This window comes from Cydia splendana, chromosome 14 (genome assembly GCF_910591565.1).
Source record: "Cydia splendana chromosome 14, ilCydSple1.2, whole genome shotgun sequence".
Taxonomy (NCBI): domain Eukaryota; kingdom Metazoa; phylum Arthropoda; class Insecta; order Lepidoptera; family Tortricidae; genus Cydia; species Cydia splendana.
This window is the reverse complement of record NC_085973.1, coordinates 12806499-12823365: the sequence shown is the minus strand read 5'-3', so window position 1 is coordinate 12823365 and position 16867 is coordinate 12806499.

Genomic DNA, 16867 nt, shown 5'->3' with positions numbered 1-16867 from the left:
ATCTCACTAAACTTTTTGACTTTACTGCAAGAAGAAATGGGGAAGATCGGGAGGTCATTATAACGACTTGAATGTAGACTGGGGCCTATTTCACCACGCTGCCAATTGAGACCTGACGTTGAAAATATCCTGTCCATTTTTGGATTGATAAGTAACGACGTCAATATTTACTCGTTAGAGGTGACAATGGTCACCGTCCGTGGTGAAACAGGGGTAAGCTTGTAGGCTAGGAAGAGTCACATCAGCACAGAGGTAGCAGAAAACACGGAATAGAAGCAATATTAAGAAACTTGAGGCGGATGAGTAAGTATATGTCATAAAGTAAGTATAGAAATAGTACATACTATGAATCAAGACAATTTTTTACATACCAATTAAATGCCAAAACCTGCCCTAAAACAACAAGATGATACCTACAAAAACATTGCCAACGACCATTGCTTTTCAATTTGAGCAACCTTTTTCACGACGTAAGTAAATATATGTGACGTTTTCTATGAAAAGGGTACCTTATTGTCGATGGTACATATATACTTACGCCACGATGCTCCGATATAAGTACAATGCCGCGCACCTCTGTGCTGCGTAACCGCCATCGACAATAAGGTCCCTTTTCATAGATAATGCCCCATATATGTACAGGAGGTATATGGCGTTATTCATAAACGTCTGTCAAGTGTCAACTCTAACTAGCCCCCCTGATAATCGTTTGTCATTTTGACATAAGTAGGTATGTGTTTGTTATAAAGAGACAAAATTTAACAAATGTTTGCTAAGGGCCAATACAGACGGACTGGAACTTGGCCGACGTTGCAGTCAGCGTGCAGTTCCCATACAAATTGCAGTCGGGTTTGCAGTCCGTCTGAATCGGCCCTAATACTTATGTTATTAGGGGGGTTAGAATATAAAGTTGATTACCGTAACAGTTGATTATTTTAGGGACCTAGGTAAAACTTGTAGCAGATACAACTGAAATTGTACCTACCTCGTAGCATTTAGGATGACACGCTATAACGGTCTATATTGGTATTATAATGGCTTGACAACTAGAACGAACTTATTGTGGCCTCAGCACCAAATGACTCACGCTATACTGCGCCGTGCCCGGGCCAAAGCGTCCGACATGTCATTTTCTATGACGGCTGATCGGTGATCACGTGGTGCTTTCCATAGAAAACGAAGCGCCGGAGGCTCAGGCCCGGCCCCGGCCCGGTCTAGCGTGAGTCATCCTTTAGGCATCAAAATTTAGCGTGATCGGACTCTAGTGTATGTGTATTCGTTGCGTCCAGTTTAAAATAAATTTGCACAGTTTTCTTTGGCTATAATTTGATCAGCCATCACGTTCCTAGCCCAGTCGGCCACTTTGGTAAACCAATACCCAGATAACGCCTGGCCTGGCCTTGAAAAGGCATCTCATTTCCACAACCGATTAAAACACGTCGAAAAACTTGAACCGGTCATCGTACATCTCTATCACAAAGCTATGGAGTCCCAAATCGCATGGCCAGTTTTTTCAGTGCCGCAAAGATAAAGTGGTCGCAGTTATGGCATGGTATGGTATGGTTCAGTGAGACGGATGTTAAAACTAATATTATTATGTCTGTAACGGATGACATGTAAGAATATTTTGGTTTATTGTTTTAAGAATTTAATTGATCGGTCAATATAATGTTGGTTTGGCTAGAAGTAGAGTAGTAGTTCCTACTATACTGTGAAACCTGATAATAAAATCGTTGTACCTAACAAATATTTATTCTCTTGGCTTAACGCTTTCCCAGTTGTATCTTAAAGGAGGTCATGAAATGGTTTTGACAAATAAGAATCTGTGCCTAATCTTGAGAACTGGCGATGGCGTCTGATCCCAAGAATTGACGTGGTATGATTTTATAAGACACGTGAGTTCTAATAAATTTGGGAAAAAATCCAATTGAACCTGAAGTTAGACTAAGAAAAGTCTGCAGCGATTTTGATAACCCACGCAGTGCAAGTGTTATTTATATTCATAAGTCATAATTTCATAGATGTTTGACGTTTAAAATAACACTTGCACTGCGTGTGCGTGGGCTATCAAAATCGCTGCAGACTTTTCTTGGTCTAACTCCTAAGAAACGTGTGGAAGGCGATTGCATCGCGGTCTCCACGTGAGAGCCTTGTTTGATTTCGCGTTAGTTCTGTTTGCAAAACGTGTACAGCGGCGTGCTTAGAATCTTAATGGAGATTATTATCATGACAGGCGGAAAGCAGTATTACTTAGCATGTGAACTTTATTGACAGGACGAACGACTGAATGGTTTTATCCACGTGATGAAATAACTGTCACTTTTTAACACCGCGGGATATAAAGTGACGGACACTCAGTACCGTCTTTACCATAAGGGCACACGGGGCCCGTGCCCAGGGCCCCCATCCTCGGGGGGCCCCGAAGGACAGACAGTAACTGTATATTTTATTACCCATAATAAATAGAATATCATAGTAGAAAACTGTTAGTATAGTTCGCTTTCTTTACTTTCCAAAAGGGCCCCAAATGATTATGTGCCCAGGGGCCCCAGCATAGCTTAAGACGGCCCTGGGGACACCGTTTTATCGCGCTGTCACGTAGACAAGAACAACCATCATAATATCCGCAAAGGAGGTTTTTTCTCAAATTAGGAACAAAGACAACAAAGCAATTAGCATATTAGGTAGGTATAATAATATTAAAATGATCAAGCGCCGATTGCGCATTATGAATTTTAATAACAATAACATGTTGATGTCAACCTACTAGACTGTACAGTCACCTGCAATAATATGTTACACAACGAAGGACGCAAAAATATCTGACACGATCTTATTAGTAGAGCCATAAGAGCGTGTCACATATTTTTGCGGCCTTCGAATAGTAACATATTATTGCAGGTGACTGTACTTATGCCTTACTGATCTATGCCTTACACAACCATCAGTATTATTCACGGAATACTAAAAGGTAATAGTATTCCTTGTGGCCCTTATGCCGAGACCTAACAAAGTCGCTTTAACCTCCTGAGACCGAGAAACAATTGTTTTGTTTTTGAAATTGGAACCCTTAGTTAGCTACACGATAAAAGTTCAAAATAAATTTTGGAATATGTACAAAAAATTGTACGCAGGGACTTAGGAGGTAGTATTTTTCATATAGCTTGAGTACGGTGATAGCTGTCACTCCCAACGTTTTCGTAGCGCTACGCTCGTAGCCGATCCCAGCGTTTTCCCGTTTTGTAGAGGAAAAACCGACTACGAACAGAGAACCGGCCGAGCGGACTCGCGGCACTCAACATTGAGTGCCACATTTGTGGTTATAAATTGTATGAAGATGATAACTGTCACCGTACGCAAGCTATGTGAAAAATATTATAATGTCTGTGCTACTGACGAGGTGGTATCCTGCAAGCGTATTATGGATGGCTTTATCCACGTGATAAAACAACTGTCCCTTTTTAACACCGTGGGATAGAAAGTGACGGACACCGTTTTATCACGCTGTCACGTATAGACAAGTACGACCATCATATCCGTACTGCTTGCCAGAAAACGTGACATAGAGGCTACCTATTTCGGTCGCCTAACCCAACCTTTAAAGTTATGTAACAACAATAATCACAGTTTGGGATATCTGACGGCACATATCAAGCAAGAGTAAATACGAGACTGTTGGCTCAGCGATAATAATAATTGCTGCTGGATGTAGTGATAAGGGCGGCCATTATCTAATATTTGTACAGCTAACAGTGATTAGATAACGAAATATACTATAAATATCTATATAGTTACGAAAAAGTTACTTTCGTCGATGGTAGGGGCAAAATTGACAGCTAAGTAAACTAAACGCGCGTTTTGCGCAGTTATATTATAATGTATAACTTATGCTATGGTTTGTTATTGCGTTGCGGTGCGTCACATTCGTTTGATTGGGGAAAGTGATGCGACTATCGCAAGCCGAAAACACACCATAAAGTGAGTTTAGTTCAAGAAAATTTGAGAAATAATTCGTGTAGTTTTGTAAATTGGTACAGTACAATACTTCGTGGTGTCCAGATAGATGAACATACTTAAAGTCCTCGGGGGTGGGGGTGTGCTGAGGGTGTAGGAGGGGTACTTTTTTCAGATTTTTGCTCAGATCTCGAATATCTGTACGAATAGCAATATAATTACTTCGGACAAAAGTTTCTGACGTGGCTACTGTGGCTAGTTGTGGCATGATCCGCATGATAGAGTAACCGAACGAAGTGGATAAATCGAAAATATAAACATTTTAGGCACATTCTGATCTTGTATCGAATTGACAGATCAGTTGGAAAGATTGGGGCAATAAATAAATAATAAATAACTTTGCACCGATTTGAACAGAACAAAGTGAGGGAGTGTCATTATAAACGTGATATCTTCATAGAAATTTGACATGAATGATGACATTGTCAGACTTTGTCATTGCAAATGTGCGGAGTTAGCTTGGTCCAACTCTAGTAGAGACTGTGCGGAAAGAGACAAGCGAGAAGGACTGTATGGGGCCAATACATTCCACGGCTCTTCTCTTTCCACACAGACTCTAGCTGGATGCACGTGACGTCAAGTGGGGACCACAAACAATAATTTATTTATTCTTCCTCTATCACGTTATTTCAATAGTACTTACCAGAGAAATTCGCGAGCTCAAGGGTACACTCAGGGAAGTAGGTATTATGTATTAAAAAATATTTGCCTTGCTCTCTCTTTCCGTGTTTGCTCTAGTTTCTTGTTTCTTATCATCGAACGTTGGACATGTCACTGTGTAACGATACCAACGATATTAGTACTTACTTTTCTGGGCCTAACATTGAGGAGCACTCTAGGTAGGCAACATGTCATGTATCCTTGTTTTATGTTTCACGAATAAAAGGACAATTAGAACATGGTTGTTCGGGTAAGTGACTGCAAATAGAAACTAGTCTAGTCACAAGTCACAACCAATCAATGAATTAATTTGCAGTAAAATGTGTACACAATGAATCGAAAAGGAAATTGAAATCACTTAGAATAGGTGTAAGCCGTGTAAGCCGTCATAAAGTCTGTGTAGGCAGTCGATTCGCGCCGCTACCGGGTAAGCGATACGTTGTATACCTGCCTATATTATACTCGTACCTATTTACTATTGCGTTGGCGCTGGTACATTCACCCACAAACCGTATAGAAGTAAACGTTTTTAGGGTTCCGTACCAAAAAGGTACAAAATTATTAGCGGGTGCGACTCTGTCCGTCTGTCCGTCCGTCCGTCTGTCACATTGCTATATCTCGAGAACTACTGAAGCTATCGATTTTTTATACCTCGACGCGCAAACAAGCCTGCCCGCCTGATTTTAAGCAGCCACCGCAGCCCTCGTAGGCTCCAGTGGAGTTACCCGGACGTTGCCGACCCTACAAGCTAACAAGGATTTCTCCTTGAGAGGATTAAAAATGACCCTAATAATGAAATCATTCTTATGTTTATTAGTGGCGTCTTTTTGTATTTTACTTGAGAGATGATGATGACTGATAAAAACCAAATTTCATCTAAATTTTCAATCGGTATCTATCTAAAAGTTCATCGGTTTAAGCGTGATTAGCGTGAAGAGGTAAGGTGAGTTCGACTAAGATCGGACACCGGGTAAGATCGTATGATTCAAATTTCCGCCTTTTGCGGGGCTTTTTTTAAAGCTAGCAAGGTGTTGCAATGCGCTATTTTGTTCTGCACCCCCCTTCAGGCCCCACTTGTCGCTCCGACTAACAAGTCTCGAGATATGTGCAAACGTCCAAAAAGTGAGTTTTTATTTTGTGTCCGGAAATACCCTCCGCCAGTTTTTCTTGAATAACTGGCAAGTTGAAACGTTATTTGTTTCTTTTACAGATTGCATGTTATTTTTATTAAATTTGTGACAAATCTGTATATTTGGAATTTTGATACGATGCCTGTAGGCCGAGATCCGGTCTAACCCGAAGTGGTAAAAGATCGGATGCTAATTATCCGATCTTAAATTCTCAGGGATGCTCAAACTTTATTCGTATTACCACTTTTCTAATTAAATTAGGTATTAGGTAAATGTGATTAATAGATATTAAATCACTATAAAGCTCCCAAATCATCTTGTATTGATCTCTACACTTAACTAAGTAACGCCACATACTTAAATAATCTCTTATACTTAATCAAATATGTTTATAAATAATAAAAACGCAGACTGATTAAAAATGGTCGTATTCATTCCTCCACTTTCAACAACATTTCACAAATTCTCTTTTATCACCTTTTTTCAACCTACCACGCTTATGGGACCCTACATGGGTTCATTGACCCCACATCTAAAGTTTGACAACCATAATTTCTTGAATATTGAGCGCATATGGTGTAAGATCGGACGGAAAAAATGCAAAAAAATAAAAATTTGGTCGGATATGATAGCCCGAATTACTGCTAGGCCAATTCTTCTATATATTAATCAGTGGGTAAAACCGGTTATTTTGCAATAGTAAACTCTTTGGTACCGTCAATAGGGCCGAACTTAATAGGCCCGTCCGTTCTTACACCACGGTCAAAAAATAATGTTGTCAATTTATTTTGTTTCCTATATTTAAACACTCATTACACGCTCATTATAGCGTCTAGAAACATAATAAAAATCAATTATATAGAGCATTTCATTATTATCAATTCTGTAATTGAATCATGTCCGTACCTTATCCACAAGCAGAGAAAAAAAAATCTAACATCATCTCAACCCGCCTAAAAACGTCCGAAACTTTGCCGAACTCACCTTAACAGACAGACAGTTACTTTTACATCAATAATTTTAGTAGGGATTGAAATGGCTTACTTAAGAGAAGAAAGATAAATAAAGAAAAATCATTATTATAATTGAACTAAATTATTGATCTATTTAGAGATATATTTAATAGGTAATTGACCTCGTCTTATCCTTTTTTTTTTTCAGTTTGGCGGTCTTAGATTTCTAGCATCCAATCCTTGTCAGTCGTTCGCACCAAATCCTCTGTCCATCTTGCAGGTAGTCACCCAACGTTTCTGCGCCAAGTTTGGCGGTCCCCATTCCAACAAATTTGTCTCCCATATTGCATCGGAGCTACGACAAACTCCAACTTCAACTCTACCTACGACTTTTAGTGGGGGAAGTGGGTATGCACTTTTGTCTCAGGCGATGGCGCTTGCCACGATTGTTCCTTGGACCATACAAAGTTAATCTAATGCCGTCTTTTCCCCGTCCCTTTTTTGGGGGTATTAAGCCAAGCTGTGGTGTTGGCGGAGGACGCTAAGTATTAGCTGGACAGAAAGGAAAACGAACGAAGAGGTACTGAGCATGGCAGGAGAGAAGAAAAGCCTGTTAGACACAATAGCTAACAGAAGGGGCAAGATGGTTGGCCACCTTATACGGCACGACAGAAAAGACGCAGAGGAAGGCCCAGGCTCACATATCTCAGCCAAATAAAAGATACAGTTTCTGTCATGTCGTACGAGGGAGTTATAAGGCTGGCCCAGCAAAATGAAGAGTGGCGATTACTCCACCGACAAGAGTATAGCTCTTAAATATTGTTGATGATGATGAGCCAAAGAGTAATCATTACGTGGTTAGGGCATTAGGCTTAGTATGAGGCAAGAGGCAAGGACCAATCGCGCCAAGCGGCTTCGCCTGAGACAGAAGTACTTACTCCAGGCATAACTGCAAATACTTACTACCTCTACCTACTATTATTTTCAGTAGGTATTGTGTCGACCACAGTACCCCGGATCGCGGCAACCGACACAAAGGCTCGTAAAGACGGCAACGTTTTACGCAACTCCTGCGCTACTGCCGCCAGATCCTTGCACTATAGCTGATAGGTTATGTAAATTATTACTTTAGGCTTGCAGTCTTCGACTGAACTTTTGTAAAGTCAACCCGGTCAAGAGCATGTCGGAATTGTCGGACCAAGCAAATTGAAAGGATCTACCCGATATCTTCATCCAATACGAAGAAAGTTCGAAAAATCTCGTTTCGTAAGTTATCTTTAATCATTTATTGCATTATATTTTTACTTATAGCGACGTAGTATACGACGTTTGTTATAGTTAAACACACTATGAAATAAGTAGGTACTTACCTAAGTTCATGAAATAGGTACAGCTACAACCCGTTGAAAAACAAAACGAACAAACTGACAGACAGGCTTTAAGGATGACTCACGTTAGACCGGGCCGGAGCTTCCGGCGCATCGTTTTCTATGGAAAGCATCACGTGATCACCTGTCAGTGTCAAGTCATAGAAAAGTAAGCGCCGGAAGCTCTAGGACACGGCTCGGTCTAACATGAGTCATCTTTTAGTGATTTAAAAATAAAGGTGACGGTAAATCATGTGGATTTGATATTCAATTTAGTTGCAGGTCATTGTAATTCCAGACATTTTACACGGTTTTCACATATTAGGTGACTTAGAGGTTAGACTGAAGAGATAAGGCCCTAGTTAGCTAACCAAATAAACATAATTTTTAAGGAAATGTTAATGAGTAGGTACTAAGTTATAACACTTTAAACTCTCGCGTTTTGTACACATATTTGATTACACAAACGGGTCTACCCCCACCGGTCACGGGTCGGGGGTATCAAATTATATCGCGGTAGACCCGTTTGTGTAATCAAATATAGGTACTAAGTTGGTACAAACTTTGTTTTCATGTTCTTATCTGATACTTATGAGTAATAGTACCTATCTTTCGTTTGTGATAACCGAAATAAACAAACTTTTTTTTTTAATTTCGCCGAACAAGATAAAGAATGCAAAACAGTTTTTTGCAGCTGATTAAATAATTACGCCACTATTATATTTATTCTGTGTCTTATGAATGCTTAAAATAAAGTGCAGTGGCGAAGCGTTATTAAAATCGATTTCGACTGACTGCCCTATACGAGGTTATATTTTATATTTGACGCCCCGCCCGCCGCCTAGTGATCCAAAAGACTCGAGCCCTGTTAGCTCTATTTTTAGGGCTCGCCTCATCTCTTGACGCCTAAAAGGCTAAAAGCCTATTTTACTAATGAAATAAAAAAGGCTTTTAGCCTTTTAGGCATCAAGAACTAACATAAAAAAAAGGCTCACCGGGCTCGAGTCTTTTGGATCACTACCTCCGCCGCTGGTGTCTTTGTCCACCGTAGCTTTCGTACATGATGTGGTCTCATATTGAAATCCCAAAATACTTGGACCTGTCAGATGGGGTGATAAAACCTGCGCAGGGCAACCCTATTATACTACTGTAAACTGTGTGTGTTGTATTATTATTACTTATTCTGTGATTATGGTGAGAACGTTTGAATCGGTCCACAGTAGGTTCAACCTACAGATGTGAAAATTGAGGAAAATTTCGATAAAGTTGTAAAATATCTCGGAAATTTCAGGAAAATATCACAGGAAAGAAATGAAAATTTAGTTTTATAAGTTGAAGATTTCGCCTTTCATTCAATACTTATGAGAAGTTTCCCAAATTTTCCATGTGTAAATTTTGCGATGTTGTTATTATTGCGATGTCAGGTGAACTATAATTACCTACTGTGTTCAGTCCAACTGACTAACTATAGTCTGGTAAGCCAATTTTGTCAGTAAAAAACCTATATCCATCCCTCATTTTAGGGTTGTAATGTAGGTAATATTAGCATAAGAAAAATACAGTATGATTCTCCCTGCCTATGCACAAATATTCACCAAGTAGGTATTACTTGTGTATAGGCAGAGAGAATCATAGTCAAGTATGCTCCACTGACAAGCGATTCGTGCCAAACTATAGCCGAAATAAGTACGCTTTTAAAAGGTAGGTCTTTATTTATCATGCGCGAAGAACCGAGGGCACAAAGGGCATTGTCTATCGGACAACAACACACTAAATAGGTACGTCTGGCGGTTATCACAAGAGCCATCGATTCGATTGGTGGAGATAATGTCGTATGATTGATACTTCATAACATACCTAATTGAGGTAAAAGTGTTATCCACTTTTACTGGGGAAAGAGTCGTATTTATTTATGTTGATAACTGCCTCTGCATGTTCGATAAGTTAGCCAACCAAGTCATATAAACTCTGTGAGAACTTTCTAGTCAGTTCAGTTCATTTACTTGATTACCTTTTAAGTAAGTAGGTTGGTAGGTTTGTTCATCAAATAATAAGTTCATGAAAATATCCAAACCTACAGACAAATACGAGGTAGGTATCCTTGGGTACAGTCTGTGCGGAAAGAGAAGAGTCGTGGAATGTATTGGTTCCCATATATTTCACGACGCTACATATGTTATTAGAATTAGACCAAAGTCTGCAGCGATTTTGATAGCCCACGCAGTGCAAATGTTATATTAAACGTCAAACTTCTGTAAAAATTATGACGTATAAATAACAGTTGCACTGCGTGAGCTATCAAAATCGCTGCAGAATTTTTTAGGTCTAACTTTATAAATAGGTATTTAGATTTTACTTAGGTACTCAATCGAATTTAACTCCGACCTATTTTTTAACAATGAAGGGTTCAAAGTGTCCCAATGTCAAATTAGGTTGACTCTACTGTACCTGCTGTACAAAGAAGTAATGAGCAATCCTTGGGTCGCTCAACAACTGTCATGGCAGCAAAATATTTAGCCGATATTAACAAAAGGACAAAATTACCCTTCAAGTCACAGCAAGGGTTACAGCAGTCTTTCGGCGAATTAAGACTTCATTTTTTACGAAACCACATTGCGAGCAACAGATGTTTTGGGCCACAAATGTCTATAATTACTTGTCCTCATCTGCATTCGTTGGGTACCTTCTGCGACGCAATTTAGCACATGTTTTGCTAAATTTTCTAAAACATATGTGAAGTGATAATGAAACAATCCCTATTTATTGAACTGACTGTAACGACACTCTTTGATAGTCTACAGGCACAGCCACTGTTGTCAAAGTGTGTCCTCGGATCCGTGCCTGTTGCAAGGGCTTCGGCGAAAAATTAGCCCAACTGTTAAACTGATAAGTCTCGTGAACTCACTTTTGGTAGTGCGTAACAGTTATGACTCGCAAAAGTCTCTCGACTCCCAGCTATAGGTACCTAAGTACTAAAGATATTTATGTAAGTATTATCACACAGATCGAATAATATTTACTTTCGCATTCACGCCACGTTTACGGATTAGTCGATAAGTGACGTAGTTAATTGCTCTTTAGAATATACTCGTAGAGTGTACCTACGTGTACCTACTCGAGTTCCCACTGCGTAGACATACTGGAACCAGTGGAAGCAGTGGAACCACACTGAACAAAATGGACACTCAATATTATGAAATAAATTATAATGTATATTATGATATCTATAGATTACACAAACAAACATTGTTTGTGTAACCCCTCAGGAATACAGAAACTTCGAATTTTGGAGATGGTACGAATCTACGCAATAGCCCCCAGTTTTGCTTGATTTTGACACTTATAAATTGACCCGTATATTTACGAAGCTAAGACCTACCGTTTAACTAATAGCACTGCAGTGTCATATACCTATGCCACCTAAGGGTCAATTCATAAACTGTCAAAATTTACTTCTTACCTTACACCGGCTAAGTGAATGCCGATTTTAAACTGCGATACGAAAATTGCTTTGTGTAACGTCCTTGGTCTCAGTAGGGCTACCGCCAATACCGAAAATCGTCAATTGCGGGCATTTTTCTCTGTCACTCTAATTACGCCTTCATTGGAGTAAAAGAGTAAGATCCCCGCAATTTGCGAATTTCGGTTTTCGCGGTAGCCCCTCAGAATTGGTTAACTTCTGAGGATCTAGAGGAGGAATATATATCACTGAAGGTCTATCGGAGGGGAGGAGACACGTATAGTATAGTCAAGTGTAAAAATATGGATGCACTCATCATACTCATAAATAATTATATGTCTCAAAGCTCTTATATTAGTGAATACTTACTACTACACACATATTACGCACACATACACACACACATACTACACATACACACACACATCACACATACACACATACATATTCACATATTTTTGAGTAAGTTGTATATTTTTACACTTGACTGTACATTGTAGGTATGTAAAATATAGCATGAATAAATCTGCATAGGTATATAAATATTAATATTAAAACTAAAATACTTTCGTACTACCCGCATAGCGGTAAATATTTATACAATGTGGAATTTAGAAATTGATATTTCACTCATGAATTGCAACTTGCCATCATAACTTGCCATTGTCGTTGCAAATTAAATGACACTGACTGATCATTAACAAATCCAGATCAAATGTATAACCTGTTATTTCAATCAGAATATTTCTTCTGCTGTCAATTACACTCGATCACTCAAATTACAAACCTTTTACTTACTCGTAAAACTTTAAATAATTAAAAACGCTCTTTTACAGCTATCGTCCGCGTAAAGCCGTTGTAAGTGTAAAAATAAAGGAACTTCCCAGTTTCCAATCCACAACGTACTATGAACGTGCGTAAATCCACGGCTCATATGACGTTACGGTTTGGGGTAAAGTAATGGGTGTTCAGACCAGTTCTCTGCCGCAGACCGCAGGGGTTCAGCCAGTCTGGCGCTGTACACGCGATGTTTCGCGTTACAAATGTATTTAAATGAAATACATATATACATACATATATAGACCTGTTTACCGGAGGGGTAGGGGTAAATGACTTCCTATGGGTAAAGGATTTCCTCTTAACTGTGATCCTGACACAGCGTTCGCTCTTCAAATATTTTTAAAATCAAGGACAAAAGTATTTAGATTACTCTTACATCTTACCTACAGATACATTCAATAAAGATGAGATTTCAGGATACATTTAATAAAGAGTGGAGAATAGTGCCAAATTCCCAATTAACTAATAGTACATTACGATACAAGTGCGTAATGTAGGAAATTCGCAACGAGTGGCGATAAATTGAAACACGACCGAAGGGAGTGTTTTAAATCTACACGAGTTGCGAATTCCCTTTTCGCACGTGTATTGTACAACGTTTTACAGTACATAATTACATACGACCCTTTAAATTCTTGACATAGGCACGTATTATCCTTAATCCCGCCCTAGGACGGTAAAGTAGCACCATTATGTACGTTGTAAGCGGAATTACCTATATGTATGTTGTATAAAGACACCCTAGATGTCATTACCAACAAACATGGCCAACGATGTCAACAATAAAGTAATAAATTAAGTATTACTATCAGCATTACTTTCTCATAATGATAGCCATTTTAATTGTTATTGCGAAATGCCATTAGGTACCTTACCTACGCCAACTAACGTTAACGTTATGAAATTAAATTAACTAAGCAATCAATATATCAGCGTTATTGTTTAATCTTTGTTTTTTAGTCTACCTACCTGGTTGTTAATTGAGAAACATACTCATTACTTTTTTACTTCGTAGATAGGTAATAATGTATCCGTTTTATTGCAACAAACATTAATCTTACCTAGTTATTTTTAAGAGTACCTATTGAATAAATGTATCTCGCCTGTGCAGATAAAAAAATAGTTTTAGATTCTCTTAACTTTGCGATGTGTACATCAGGAAAGACGGGAACGAGTTGAGCGTTAATAGAATGTGTATGACCCGATTAGAACACGGTCAATCGGTCACTCATTTTACTAAGGAGATTGACAGTGATTAATAATCACTAATTAAGGGTCAGTTGCACCAAACGGTCTGTCACCGTTAAAGAGTTCGCTAAATTTTATTGTATGGGAAGTCTCATAGTAGTCATAGTTCACTGCTGGGTGACGTTAGTCAGTCCGTCAACTGTGTTTGGTGCAACCTGCCCTAAGGCCAAGCACGCACCACGATTTAAATTTTTGCGACACGATTTTAGAATCGCGCTGTAATATATCGCAGAAAATTCACTGCGCGCACTGCGATGAAAAAGTCGACGATTCGTTCATTCTCTACATGGATTTCGTACCAGTCGGTTGTCATGAAACGTGTCTTTAATATGCGATCGCTGTATGACTTTGAGCATTTATAACACAAAGGTGATCCCCGTCTATTTCCATAATTAAATGGTCAACATCTAGCGTCTCATTTTCTCATTCCGATATGTTGACGCTCGAAGAGCGAAATGCCGACTGAGGTCCGGGTGCGATTTTATTATCGCAGTGCGCGCGGGGCCATACAACTCCGTATGCTGCAATTCACTTTGCGACAATCGCGTCGCGAGTAGTCGCGGAAAAATGTGACAAATCACAATTTTAAAATCGCTGCGATTTTTTTGTCGCATATGCGCGCACTGCCATATAAACACATACGTTACATTTCTGCGACTAAATTATCGCGCGACAAAAAGTCGTGGTGCGCGCTTGGCCTAAGGGTAACATTCCATTTCTGACCGCAGCTGCACTACTAGTACAAACGCGCCGGTTTGTCAATTTCCATAGTAAAATGAGTGGTAGTGCTGCTGTCGTTGGAAATGGACTGTCACCTTTAGTATACATCTACGCCCGCGCCCGGTAGGGTGATTCACTTTTGTATGGAGAAAAAAAAGTTGTAATATTTTTCCTGACTTTGCTCACCAATGGAGTCTCCCCACACTAAAAACTATCTATTTCAATTTTCAAAAGAATCGAATAACGTTTAGAGGTTGCACAAGTTGAAAAGGTAGAGTGAGAACCCCATACATTGCGTGAAAATGAACTATGTTCTAAAATGACAAAATATAATGAACTGATACTAAAATCGAATGAGAAAACTGAATTTTGCGTCTAAAACACGATAAAAGCACTTTTCCTTTGGAAACAGGTGGAAAAACTGAAAAATCTTAATTAGAACATTTATCTAGTAACCAAAATCCAAGTTTACTACTAATTTTAAAATTTATTTATATGTAGAAGGTTCAGTATCACACTACTCTCCGTTTTGATGGTAGCCGCTTAAACCATTTTCTACCCTCCGATGTAGAGTCGTTGGTTATTTGAAAAATCTTTGTTGATGTTGTGCAACCTCTAAATGTTGACCGATTTTAATTTTTTTTTAACGTATAATATTTTTTTATCAGTTAGAACAAGAATTCGAGCAAAGTCAGATGAAAATCGAAAATTCGGAAAATAGAAACACCCTAGCGCCCGGTCCCGCGTTAACACTCTAGAGCCTCTACCATCAGTTTTAACATTGACATAACGCTCACGTCTACGTAATTTACTTTCTGTACATCTCGCTTGCACTATTGCTCGCATATGCGAGTACGAGCGAGATGCATAGAAAGTAAGTTACGTAGACGTGAGCGTATATGTCAATGTCAAAACTGATGGTAGACGTACAGTCCCCGTACCATAAGTCAGTGACAGTGTCAAAACTGACAATACGCTAACGTCTACGTAATTTACTTTCTATATATCTCGCTCGCACTAATATGCGAGTACGAGCGAGATGAAAGTAAGTTACGTTCTCTATAGCGTTTATGTCAGTGCCAAACTGGAGGTAGCCAATCGCCAAAGAATGTAACCTCTAGGGCAATCGACGCAACTCAAGATATGACAATTCACGGGGATCATGAATGTTTTCTAATGAGCAAACAAGTGTCGACGCGAGGAATGCACAAATTAAACATTGCACCGCAACATCTGTGTAACTTTATCATGGAAGCCACTATGCGTTTCCAGAAAGAATACGTTCCGGTGCATTGTTTAATTTCGTGAGCCTTGATAGTAGACTTGATGTCAAGAATGTAGATGTTATGTAATTTACAGAGATGCCCTAAAGTTACAATAGAAGTTTTAGATTTTTTGACCGATGGAAGTCATGGAAGCGAATATGCATCCGTATCTCCGGCTGTTCTCTTCTACATTAAAGGACGACTCACGTTAGACCGGGCCGTGTCCGGGTCGGAGCTTCCGGCGCTTACTTTTCTATGACATGACAGGTGATCACGTGATGCTTTTCATAGAAAACGATGCGTCGGAAGCTCCGGCCCGGTCTAACGCAAGTCATCCTTAACCCATTCAGGGCCAGCGACTCAGCGTATGGGTCATGCTCAAACAGTTCCGCAGGGCCAGTGACTCACATGTGAGTCCTGAATAAATTCTGATTTAAACTTAAACGAAACGTAATTTGATGTAATAACGTAAGTATCATATAAGCTAACAACCATTTCTATAAGGCATATTAGGATAAAAAATTATAAACACGTTTTTTTAAATGAAGACAGGGTCTCGAATATTCAAGTTTGATTTACTATCAGTGCAATATAGTAAATATACTGAAATTCTAGATACATAATGCGATGCAAGAAAACAGAAAGATCTATATTTAAAAAATACAAAAAATATATATATTTCAGAAGTTATTGACATGGCTCAAGGTATGGGTCACCGTGGCCTGGAGCTACTTGTAAAAACTACTAATGTTTCCGTAGCAGGCTAAAATAAACTTTATTGGCTGGTTTTAAAGCTTATTTCATGTTGAAGCTGTTTGATATTGTACCATTTTACAACTGATTACTGTTTGGATGATGGTAAGCAACAATTTGTAGGAACCAAGCCGTAGTATAATAATATTTTGTTTTGTATGAGGGGTAAGGCAACGAGGATTTTCTCCCACTGTACTTTTATGTCATAATATTTGGTGATCGTTGTATTGTATCTTAGGCAATTACCTACTAACAATGATGTTAAGGTTAATTTTTTTTCGTTTCAATATAGAACAAGGCGGTTGAAACAGTCACCACTAACTAATATGTATTGTATTACAAATAGTTTGTGACAAATATTTACAAGTTTTTTCAAACATCGTGGTTTCTACGGCAGATTAGAAAGTAAGTACTATAATACATTTTAAGTTGTCTATTGTTACTAATATAATGGCGT